General features: G+C 38.8%; 1 pseudogene; it reads right to left on the bottom strand.

Annotated features, from left to right (window-relative positions):
• Nucleotides 1-9,719: 9,719 nt before the first annotated feature.
• LOC103300512 (protein FAM91A1-like) lies at nt 9,720-13,132 on the bottom strand (annotated as a pseudogene).
• Nucleotides 13,133-13,551: the final 419 nt, after the last annotated feature.

Below are 13,551 nucleotides of genomic sequence, written 5' to 3'. Positions count from 1 at the left end.
TAGTCCATTACTAATACTTCTCAATTCCAGAAGTTCTGTTTGATCCTCCTAGTTTCTTATTGGGATTTTACTAGTTTTATTCTTTTGTTAATCACTTCAGGGTCTCTTGATAATTGCTCTATAGTAGGATAAGCAAACTTTTTCTGTAAAGTGCCAGGAATAAATATTTTCAGTTTTGCATGCCATACATTCTCTGTTGTAACAATCCAACTCTATAATTATAGTGCAAACATACTCATAGACAATACACAAACCATTGGGCATGCCTGAATTTTGCCTCTGGTGAGCTGCATTTGACCCACGGATTAGAGTTTGTAATCCGTGCTCTGTACTCTTACAGCCCAAAAGTACTAAGCATTCCTTCTAATTCGAGTTTACTGTCAACAATTTTGTCAAATGCTGTTTGTACATCTATTGAGAGTACCGTATAATTTTTCTCCCTTTCAGTATTGAGAATTACATTGATTGATTCTTAACTGCCACACCAACTTTACATTCCTAGGTCACAGTATATTAAACTTTTCATATATTGCTGGATTCAGAAATGCTAATATTTTATTAAGGATTCTTGCATCCACATTCATGAGGGATATTGGTCTATAGTTTTTTCTTCCTGTAATAAACCTTTGTTTGGTTTTGGTAAAGTAAGGAAGTTTTCACTCTTCCTCTATTTTTCTATTTAGTTTCTGTAGAATTGGTATTATTTCTTCTTCAAATGTGTAATTGAATTCACAGTGAATCCATGTAGGCCTGGAGTTTTCTTTGTAGGAATGCTTCCAGCTGCAAATGTAATTTGAATCAGGACTATAGAGCTACTCAATTAGCTCTATATATTGATTGACCCAGTTTAATAATTTGCATCTTTCAAGGAATATGTCCATTTCACGTTAGTTGTCAGGTTTATTGACCAAAAGTTGATCATAATATCTCTCTGTCTGTAGTATCTGTAGTGATCACCCCTTTTTCATTCCTGATATTGGTAACTTCTGTCATCTTCTCTTTTCTTAATAATCTAACTCTAGAGGTTTATCAATTTCATTAGTAGCTTTCGATTACATTGCTTTTTTTCATTAATCTCTGCTCTTTTGTTAAGCCTTCCTTTCTGTTTGTTTTGAGCATATTTGCTAGCTTCCTGTGTTGGAAAATTTAATTATTAGTTTTTACCTTATCCTTTGATAATATAAAATTTAAGGTTGTAAATGTCCTTCTTGACACTGTTTTAGCTGCATGTCACAAATTCTGATATGCTGTGTTTTCATTTCTATTTAGTTTTAAATAATTTCTAATATCTGTAATTTCTTTGAGAAATTAAAGATTTATGGGTTCCAAATATTTTGGATTTTTTTCTCAGACATGTTTCTGTTGTTAATTAATAATTTAACTCTGTTGTTACAGAACTTGTATAATTTCAATCTTTTTAATTTACTGAGACATGTTTTATGGCCAAAAATATAGCCAATCTTAGCCAATTTTCCAAATGTACTTTAAAGGAATGTGTATTCTTCTGTTGTTAGGTAGCTTTGCCATAAATATCAATTATGGTTCAGTTGATTGATAGGGCTGTTCTTATCTTCTGTATACTTACTGATTTTCTGCTTATTTGTTCTATCAATTAGTGATAAGTGAGTATTGAAATCTCCCATCTTAATTTTTAATTTATTTCTTCTTTCAGTTTTGTTAGTTTGTGATATATGTTTAATAATTTGTTACTAGTACATAAACATCTGAGATTATGTCTTCTTCATATTTTACCACTCTTAAGTGCCTCTGTTTAACTCAGGTAAAAATTCCTTGTTTTGATGTCACTTTGCCTGACAGAAATATAGCCAATCCAGCTTTCTTATGATTCATTTTTGAATGGTGTACCTTTTAATCTAATCTAATCTAATCCTTCTAATCTGCATCTTTAAAATTAATTTTTAGGGCCTGTCCTGGCTTAGCTAGTGGATAGAGCATCAGCCCAAGGAATGAAAGGTCCCAGGTTCAATGCCAGGCAAGGGCACATACTTCGGTTGCAGGCATGATCCCGGACCCCAGTCAGGGCACGTGTTGAAGGCAACAAATCAATGAGTCTCTCTCACATCAATATTTCTTTCTCTCTGACTCTCCCTCTCCCTTCCACTCTCTAAAAAAAAAATCAATGGGAAAAAATATCCTCAGGTTAGGACTAACACTAATTTTTTTTTTAATTTTTAGAGAGTATATAGTTGGTCTTGCTTTTTTCTAACCCAGTCTTAAGCCTGTTTCAACTAGAGTGTTTATGCCATCTGTATATGGTGTGGTTATTAACATGGCTGAATTTATGTCTACCATTTTACTATTTGCTTTCTATTTAGCCCATTTGCTCTTAGACTCTTTCCTTCTTTTTTCTGCTTCCTTTCAGATTAATTTAGTACTTTGATGTTTCCATTGTATCTCAACTATTGTTTTACTAGTTATCTCTTTTTCTTGGTGTTTTTATAGGGTTTAATGTGTGTGTGTGTGTGTGTGTGTGTGTGTGTGTGTGTGTCTAACTTAATATGGTTTACCTTCAAATAATAATATACCACTTCATGTATAATGTGAGAATCTTAAGATACATTTCTATTTCCTACTTCTGTCCTTTGTGATATTTTTATTGCATATTTCACTCTACATATGCTTTAAATCCTATCATACATTACTACTGTTTTGTGTTAGTTAGCACCAATAATGCAAAAAGGGACTGCTTTAAGAAGAAATAGAGAGAGGAACATAAAGAAAAAATGGCAATAAATAAGTACCTTTCAATAATAAACTTAAATGTAAATGGATTAAATGCTCCAATCAAAAGACATAGGGTAGCTGAATGGATAAGAAAACATGACCCATATATATGCTGTCTACAAGAGACCCATGTCAGAAGAAAAGACTCACACAGGCTGAAAGTTAAGTGATAGAAAAAAATATTCCATGCAAATGGGGAAAAAATCTGGGTGGCACAATTATACTGACAAAATAGACTTCAAAATAAATGCCATAACAAGAGACAAAGAAGGTCACTACATAATACTAAAAAATCAAATAGAAGATATGACCCTTGTAAACATATATGCACCCAATATAGAAGCACCTAAATTTATAAAGAAAATCTTGGTGGGCTTTAAGAGAGAGATTAACAGCAATACAGTTATAGGAGAACATTTTAATACTTCACTGTCATCAAAGGATAGATCTTCCAAAGAAAAATTCAACAACAAAAAAACACAGTAACCTTAAGTGACACACTAAATCAGATGGACTTAATATCTACAAAACTTTTTATACCAAAGCAGCACAATATACATTCTTCTTTAGTACACATAGAACATTTCCAAAGATAGAACACATTTTAGGACACAAAATAAGTCTTAACAAATTCAAGAAAATTGAAATCATATCAAGCATCTTCTCAGATCACAATGGCATGAAACTAGAAATCAACTACAATAAAAGCACTCAAAAACATTCAAACACATGGAAGCTAAATAGCATGTTATTAAACAATTAATTAGTTAGCAGTGAAATCAAGAAAGAAATAAAAAATTTCTGGAAACAAATGAAAATGAACACACAGCAATCCAAAATCTATGGGACTCAGCAAAAGCAATTCTGAGGGGGAAGCTCATTGCATTACAGGCCTACCTCAAGGAACAAGAAAAATCTCAAGAAATCTAATCCTACAATGAAAACAAGAAAAGAAAACAAAGCCCAGAGTAAGTAGGAGGGAAATAATAAAGATCAACATGGAAATAAACAAAATAGAGTCTAAAAGGCAATACAAAAGATTGATGAAATCAAGAGCTGGTTCTTTGAAAAGATAAACAAGATTCATAAAACTTTAACCAGACTCATCAAGAAAAATGAGAGAAAAGACCCAAATAAATAAAATCAGAAATGAAAGAGGAGATGCAACTACTGACATCACAGAAATTCAAAGGATTGTAAAAAAATAAATAAATAAATACTATGCACACCTATATGCTAAGAAAATGGACAAACTGGGCAAAATGGATAAATACCTAGAAACATACGATCTTCCAAACTTAATCAGAAAGAATCAGAAATCCTGAATAGACCTATTACAACTAATGAAACTACAGCATTAATCAAAAGGCTCCTAGCAAACAGAAGTCCCAGACTGGATAGCTTCACAGGCAAATTTTACCAAACATTCAAAGAACTAACACCTATACTTCTCAAACTATTCCAAAAAAATCAAGAGCAGAATACTCCCAAGTTCTTTTTAAGAGGCCATCATTATCCTAATTTCAAAACCAGATAAAAACTTTACAAAGAAAATTATAAGCCAATATTCTGATGAACATAGATGTTAAAACCCTCAAAAAAATATTAGAAAACCGATCCAGCAATACATTAAAAAGATCATACACCATGGTCAAGTGGGATTTATCCTGGGAATGCAAGATGGTACAATATTTACATATCAATAAATGCAATACATCACAAAATCAAAATAAAAGTTAAAAATCACATGATCATATCAATAGATGCAGAAAAAGCATTTGATAGAATCCAGCACCCATTTTTGATAAAAACTCTCAACGAAGGGGAAATGGAGAAATCATACCTCAACATAATAAAGTCCATATATAAAAAACCTAAAAAATACTCAATGAACAAAAGCTACAAGTATTTCCCTTAAGATCAGAAACAACACAGGGATGTCCACTTTACCAGTCTTATTCACATAGTACTAGAAGTCCTAGCCACAGCAATCAGAAAAAAAGAAGAAATAAAAGGCATCCAAATTGGAAAGGAAGAAGCAAAACTGTCATTATTTGCAGATGGCATGATATTGTACACAGAAAATCCTAAAGACACCACCAAAAAAAACTATTAGATCTAATAAGTGAATTCAACAAATTAATAGGATATAAAATTAATATTTAGAAATCAGTGGCATTTTTATACACCAATAATGAACTATCAGAAAGATAAACAAAGCAAACAATCCCATTTACTATTGCAACAACCAAAAAAGTAGGTACCAAGGAATACATTTAGCCAAGGAGGTAAAAGACTTGTACTCAGACCACTAATGATATTGAAGAAAGAAACTGAGAAAGATACAAATAAGTGGAAGCATATATCATGTTTATGGATTGAAATAATTAACATCTGTAAAATGGTCATACTACCCAAAGCAATCTATAGGTTCAATGCAATTCCTATTAAATACCAATGGCATATTTTACAGATCTGGTACAAATATTCCAAAAATTTATATGGAACCAAAAACAACCCCAAATAGCCTCAGCTATCTTGAGAAAGAAGGACAAAATTGGAGGGATCACAATACCTGATATCAAACTACACTACAAGGCCATTGTAATGAAAATTGTCTGGTACTGGCATAAGAATAGGGATATAGATCAATGGAACAAAACATACTTGACAAAGGCAGCAAGTGCATACAATGGAGTAAAGACAGTCTCTTCAATAAATGGCATTGGGAAATTGAATAGCTACATGCAAAAAAAAAAAAAATGAAGTTAGACCACCAAGTTACACCATACACAAGAATAAACTCAAAATGGATAAAAGACTTAAATGTTGATCATGAAACCATAAGAAACCTGGAAGAAAGCATAGGCAGTAAAATCTCAGACATCTAATGTAGCAGAATTTTTGCCAATATATCTCATAAGCCAATGAAAACACAACAAAAAATAAACAAATGAGACTACATCAAATTGAAAAGCTTGTGTACAGCAAAGGAAACCAGCAGCAAAGTGAAAAGGGAACCCACTGTATGGTAGAACATATTAGCCAATGATACATCTGATAAGGGGTTAATCTCCAAATACAACTCAACACCAGGAAGACAATCCAATTTAAAAATGGGCACAGGACCTGAATAGACACTTCTCCAAAGAGGGCATTCAGATGGCCAAGAGGCATATGAAAAGATGCCACCATCACTAATCATCAGAGAGATGCTAACTCAAACCACAATAGATATCAGTGCACACATGCCAGATGGACTACCATCAATAAGTGAACAAACCACAAGTGCTGGCGATCTGTGGAGAAAACGGAACCCTTGTGCATTGTTGGTGAACATAGACTGGTGCAGCCACTGCGGAAAACAGTATGGAGTTTCCTAAAAATATTAAAATGGAACTTCCTTCTGACCCAGCAATCCCATTTCTGGGAATGTATCCCAGGAATCCCAAAACACCAATCAGAAAGAATGTATGCACCCCTATGTTCATAGCAGAATTATTTACAATAGCCAAGATTTGGAAAGCGCCCAAGTGCTCATCAGTAGATGAGTGGATAAAAAAGCTGTGGTACATTTACACAATGGAACACTATGCGGCCTTTTCTGCAGAATGTATGGGCCTAGAGAATATTGTGCTAAGTGAAATGAGCCAGTCAGTGAAAGGCAAATACTATATGATCTCATTTATTTGTGTAATCGAATGAACAAAATAAACTAACTAATGGACAAAATAGAATCAGAGTCATGGATACGTGAAACAGACTGGCAGCTGGCAGCAGGGACAGGGAGGAGGCACTGGATGAAAGAAGGTGAAGAGATTAGCCAAAGAACATATATGCATAACCCATGGACACAGGCAACAGTGTGGTGACGGCCAGAGTCAGGGGTGGCGGGGGGAGGGTAAATGGCAAGAAATTGGTGGAGCAGGTCAAAGGATATTGGGGGGAAATAGGGACATATGTAATAGTGTAAACAACAAAAATAGTTTAAAAAATTTTAAATAGTCAATTATTTTAATGAGAAAACAAAAGATATTTTATGTACACATTTATTCACCATTTCTGAAGCTCTCTTTCTCCTGTGTGAGCCCAATTAACACCTGGTGTGATTTTTTCTGGCTTTATAATTTATTTTAATATTTTCAATATGAAAGTCTGTTAGAGACAAATCCCCTCAGCTTTTATCTCAGAAAAAATAATCCATTTCACCTTAAGTTTTGAAAGATGTTGTTTCTGAAAATAGAATTCTAGGTGGACTTTTCCTCAACACTTTAAAGATGCTGTTCCATTGTCTTCTGGCTTAAAGAGTTTCTGACAAGATGTCTATGACAATACTTACTTTGTTCTTCTGTATGAAATTTAACTTTTCCTCTGGTTGCTTTAAAGATTTTCTGTTTATTGCTGGATTTCAACAATTTGATTATGGTGTGTATTGGTGTGGCTTCCTTCATATTCTTTCTGCTTGGGATTTATGGAGCTTCTTGGATCTGTGGGTCATAATTTTTCTCAACTTCGAAAATTTCTTGGCTACTATTTCTTTTTATTTATTTGTTTATTTACTTTACAAATATTTTATTCTTTATTAGTGTACATGTCACCACAATAGGCTTATATTGGTAATACAGGAATAAATAAAATAACTACAATTAATTCAAACAAAGCAAATGAGATTAAAGAGCCCTGATCAAATGAAATACTTACAATTTTCAGTTGAAAAACTGTAAAAGTTACATACATACCTAATAGCACTAGGAATGTCCAATATCAATTATTAGGGGTAGGAGAATGAGTGATTCACAGTCATAAGAAATTATTTTAATATTAGTGTGTATTGTTCCTTTTATAGACAAATATTTATAAGATACACTGATTTATGTCTCATGTAAGAGAAAGTAGGAAACTAAAAGTTAGCTGCATTTACCTAAACACGGCACTGACTTGCCACAGGTAACCTGCTCCAAAAGATCCAATTCTGTAGGTAGGCCATGGGGCTGAATGCATGGCTATGCTAACAGTTTTTAAAAAGGAATATATTTCCAGAAGTATGTTAAAATCCACAAGTATCAGTTCTATAAATAACAAAAATTATTAGCAAAAATGTTTAGGTTTTAGCATTCCCAAATTTTCTAATGCCTTAAGTGTTTTAGATATATGTTCTTTGATTAGTTCATTTGGTTACAGTTCTAAACTAGCAAACCATTATCCTAGGAGAAGAGCTAAACTAAACTTTAACACTGAACAAACTTCCCAAGGTAACCTGAAAAATCTAAAAAGTGATTCCAATTATTCTAATTAACATTGGAGACACTAAAAGAATCAATGACTCAAGAAACATTTGGAAATTACACAATTTTCCTTTATCGTTTCCTCCCCAAACTATTCACATAAACTTAAGATCCAAACTACCTAAGAATATATCTTCAAAGTAGGCTTTTCACTAAAGCCTTTTGATCAGAAGACATAGCTTTAATGCTTCTATTATATAATTCTAACCTAAAATCACAACCCTTTGTTTGAGAACATCAAATTCAATTTTATAACAATTAATTGGTAAAGCTACAAACAAAAAATAAGTCATGGTGAAATGTGCAGCAGCAACAGCTACGAGAACAGAAAACAAAATTTTTTTTTCCAGAAAGAGTCTATGAAAATATAAAGCCCAAAGTGAGTGACAACAGAAGTCCACATATAAATGTTGTTTTAAAATAGAAAGCTTACATAACGAATGGACACAGAAACTAGGGAGATGAGGGCATGTGCCGGGGAGGAGAGAGGAGGGGATTTGGGGGGAGGTCAATAGGGGAAAAAGGAGACATATGTTCTACTATTTGTAATACTTTAAACAATAAAAAATAGAATGCTTACAGAAGGCCAAGAGACATGAAAACATGCTCAAAGTCACTAACCATCCAAGAGATGCAAATCAAAATGACAATGAAGTACCATTTCACACCTGTCAGAATGGCTATATCAACAAATCAACAAATGACAAGTGCTGACAAGGACGCAGAGAAAAAGGAACCCTCGTGCACTGCTGGTGGGAATGCAGACTGGTGCAGCCACTGTGGAGAACAGTATGGAGTTTCCTCAAAAAACTAAAAATGGAACTCCCATTTGACCAAGTGATCCCACTTCTAGAAATATATCCCAAGAAGCTAGAAACACCAATCATAAAGGACATATACACCACTATGTTCATAGCAGCACAATTCACAATAGCTAAGATTTGGAAACAGCCTAACTGCCCATCAGCAGACGAATGGATTAGAAAACTGTGGTACATGTACATAATGGAATACTACGCTGCGGTAAGAAAGAAGGAATTCTTACCATTTGCAACAGCATGGATGGAACTGGAGAGCATTATGCTAAGCGAAATAAGCCAGCTGGAGAGAGATAAATATCACATGATCTCACTCATTTGTAGAATATAATAAACAACATAAACTGATGAACAAAAACAGATACAGAGACAAAGAAGCATCGAACAGACTGTCCAACTTCAGCAGGAAGGCAGGGGAGGATGGGGGTGGGGGTAAGTGATCAACCAAAGGACTTGTATGCCTGCATCTATAATAATAAAAGCGTAATATGCTAATTAGACCAGACAGCCGAATGACCTTCCAGGTGAAACCAAGGCTGTGAGGGCTGGGGGGGGGGGGGGTTGGGGGCATGTGGGGGGGGGGGGTTCGGGGGAGACCAATGGGGGGGAAAGGAGACATATGTCCTATTATTTGTAATACTTTAAACAATTAAATAAATAAATAAAAATAGAATGCTTTCCAAAGCTTCTCATGAGATGTTAATGTAGAGTCAGAGTTGGAGTTAAGACCTTATAAATTAAGGGTACGTTATACAGAACTATGCTGCTTTACAAACCTTCAGCAATGTTCAACTGATACACATAACTTACAGGCAGCCACAGGGGTTCTTAATGCCCCGCCACATCATCTCTCAGTCCCCGTGTCCATGTGTCATAGTTTTGCTCCTTGAAGTACCAAGAAGCCTTTGAAGAGGAAGAGTTCCACTCTTCCCATGATCCCTAAAGAGCAGGTAACAAAGTATAAAACTAAACAGGATTTGCGTTTGATAACCTAACATAAAATTACACTGCAGTATTCGTAGTGACTGCTTACAAACATACAGTCATCATAAAGCCCCTGAAGCAGATCCTGTTTTACAAAAGAAACGCAGGTTGTCTCAGGTAAAAATACAGTGCAGGCTGCCAAAAAGCTCTTGGTTGCATGAGGAGGAGAACCTCGGAAACCGTGAACGTGCTCCCCAAACTTTGAGCACCAGCTAAGCGGCGGCAGGATGCTTTCCAGTGGCTGCCCCTTAAAGCTAACCTTAAAGAAAAAAGGCAGAAAGTGTGAGCAACAAAGGGTGCAACCAAATCGTTGCAAATGCAGACTAGCGATGCGCAGTGAGGAAGGTGACCGTCCCCCTCATCCCGGTTAGATGCCACCTGTACATACTGCGTTCTTGGGGGGAGGTGGGCTCCCGGATCCGCACGGGTGACTGGGGAGCAGATGGAAGGCGGGCCTCTGGGTGCGTATCCGGCGCTGAAGGCCTTGCTGGAATGCGTGAACAGCCTCAGGGCTCGTGGAGAAGGTTTCTCTGCAACGTAAGAGGTTTCGAAGGCTCTCTTCCCTGCAAAGGCCGTGGGTAGCAATTTTTCTACAAACTTTCTGGTGTCATTCAGAACGAATCAGTGGGATTCCACGCACAGCTGGAGAGGAACCCCATCCGCTTCTGTGTGGCACCGGAGTTTTGCTGAATCTGCAGTTGCCTCCTCCATGACCATTTCACATGACTCTGTACTTCATTTCCATCCGAGCCAGGGGCCAAATCGGGCGCACCTCCCTCACCAGGAGCGTCACTGAGTTTTCTGCTTGCAAGTGGCTCAAAGCATTCAACATGGTGATATGTCCACAGAAATGCTGCAAGTCCGCCTTGTCCCTTAATATTTCCAATGCTTTATGAACACCCCAAAGGACATGGTAACTCTCCTTGTAGCTCTGCCTCATCCAATGGAAATGGCATGTGGACAGGTTCTCTGTCCTGTGGAAACCATGTCCCTGAATCAAAACCCAAATGTTTAAAGCATCAGTCAACATCGTGAGCACATTTACCCCAGGATCATGACCCCAAATGCTATCAGTAACCGATCAGAACCCTGGGAAATATCTGGCAGCTTTCGAAGTCTTGTACCTTTGGACAGCAAAAGGGATGGTGTCCCTGCCCGGTGACGTGGAAAATGTGCAGTTTAAACCAGACAGAGCTGACTGCTGGGATAGCTGGTCCAATACGCTGAGGAGGGCAGCTGCTGACAGGCCGAATAAATAAATCCTTTGTTATATAAACTGTGTACTACATTGTAATCTAGTGACCCAGAGAGCTGAGGGCCTGCATTGATGATCTTATCAATAGCGCATTTCTCAGGCAAAGTGCATATCTTTATGTCCTCTTCCGAGATATATCCAGCCTGCACCACCCACCACATCTCTATGGCAATTTCCACCGGCTTTACTGGTAGAAGATCATGGGCTGTTTTCCTTCAGAAAAAAATTTTTGATGATCTACACCAAGCATGTCAAAGTAAAAGGCTAACCTGGGCCAAATAAACAAGGTGTAAGTTTATGCGGCCACAAAAAAACAAAAGCTTCAATTTTAATAGAAATGTAGGTTTATTTCGATAGAGACATGCTGAATACAAAGGGCTAAAATAAATGAGTAATCATTAACATAAAATAATAGAACATTTTGATAAAAATTAATATTTTTTCTTGAGCACTAACTTACCAGACACTGAATAACTGCACAAAGTAATAAGCGGAACGTAAATAAACCTATTTTTCTTGTTCTTAGAAGCAAAATATTTCCTGTTGTGCACACCAAACAAGTCAGTCCAAGACTAATGCTGTGGCCATCGGCTGCTAAAATATTCGCTGCTGGTATTAGTGGGGAGAAATGGTGCGCCTGCGCGTAAGGTGCCTAAGGGAAATGAATGCAACACGATGATAGTCATCAGTCATTAGCGAACGTTGTAGTTAGTTATTAATAACTAGAGGCCCGGTGCACAAAATTCTTGCATGGGGCGGGGGGTGGGGGTGTTCCCTCAGCCCAGCCTGCACCCTCTCCAATCCAGGACCCTTCAGGGGATGTCCAACTGCCGGTTTAGGCCCAATCCTGGGGATCAGGTAAACCAGCAGTCGGACATCCCTCTCACAATCCAGGACCACTGGCTTCTAACTGCTCACCTGCCTGCCTGCCTAATTGCTCCTAATTGCCCCCCCCCCCCCCGGCTGGCCTGGTCACCCCTAACTTCCCCCCCACCAACCTGGTTGCCACTTAGTGCCACCCCCTGCTGGCCTGGTTGCCCCCAACTGCCCTCCCTGCCAACCTGGTCACCCTTCACTGCCCCACTCTGCCAACCTGGTTGCCCCTCACTGCCCCCCTCCTGCTGGCCTGTTTGCCCCCAAATTCCCCCCTGCGGGCCTGGTCACCACACGTAGCCTGCTGCTCAGTCGTTTGGTCGCCCCTTACTGCCCCCCTCTGGCCGGCCTGGTCACCCCCAACTGCCCCCCCTGCTGGCCTGGTTACCCCACACAGCCTGCTGCTCAGTCATTTGGTCACCCCTCACTGCCCCCCTCCTGCCGACCTGGTCACCCCCAACTGCCCCCCCTATGGGCCCAGTCACCCCACACAGCCTGCTGCTCAGTCGTTTGGTCGGCCCTCACTAACCCCCCTGCAGGCCTGGTCTCCCCACACAGCCTGTTCAGTCATCTGTTCAGTTGTTCCGGATGTGACGGTCACTTAGCCTTTTATATATAGTATAGATTATGTATAACAGGACATTGTAAAAATTAAGTGACAAAATTTTTATTAAACCCCTTCTTGCATACCATTATATTGACTGGGCCGCAAAAATATTTGCTGTGGGCTGTGAGTTAGACGTGCTTGATCTACACTGATCATCAGATTGATGTACTGGTTTCTTCCTCTGCCAAGAAGCCTTACAGTAGACAGTCAGCAGCAGTAAAACTGGGCAGAGAATCAACTTTTGTCACTGTTCATAATGTCCTCCATAACCCCAGTGTAACATGGAAATGGTGTCATCCTCAGGCCCTTTCCCATAATATCTGATCAATGGTAAGGGTACAGCATGAGATGGTCTCGACTGTACTTTAGTAGGTCCTCATAGCTTCTGCGTTCATCTTTCTTGACATGATTAAGTTATTTCTATATCGTAACTGATTGCGGATGCTGTACAGGACAACCTGCTTTTCATATTCCCTCTGTGAATTTCCAAGACTCTGCCTCATGTTGGCCGGCACTTGCTCCGGGGGTAGTTGTGGCAAATGTGGAACTCCACGTCTATGTTCATGGTGCCCTGATCCCTTGGCCGGTGGGGGGTGCCCGGGGCCCATGCTCACACTGCCCAGGGCCCACACAGCCCCTTGGCCAGGGCCATGCTCACACAGCCCATGGCCTGCACAGCCCCTTGGCCAGGGCCATGCTCACACAGCCCATGGCCTTCACAGCCCCTTGGCCAGGACCATGGGGCCCGGGAGCAGCGGGGACGGGCACAGGGAAGCCTTGGCAGCTTCAAGTTTCTTCCTAGTTTCGCCCGCCGGATAAAATCTTGGCTACTATTTCTTTAAGTACTAGAGGCCCAGTGCACGACATTCATGCACAGGGGAGGGGGGTCCCTCAGCCCGCCCTGCACCCTTTCACAGTCCGGGAGCCCTTGGGGAATGTCTGACTGAGGCTTAGGCCCTCTGGGCCTAAGCGGTCAGTAGGACA

The sequence above is a fragment of the Eptesicus fuscus genome, chromosome 10, assembly GCF_027574615.1.
Source record: "Eptesicus fuscus isolate TK198812 chromosome 10, DD_ASM_mEF_20220401, whole genome shotgun sequence".
Taxonomy (NCBI): domain Eukaryota; kingdom Metazoa; phylum Chordata; class Mammalia; order Chiroptera; family Vespertilionidae; genus Eptesicus; species Eptesicus fuscus.
The sequence above is the reverse complement of the archived record's forward strand: the minus strand, read 5'-3'. Positions and strand labels throughout refer to the sequence as shown.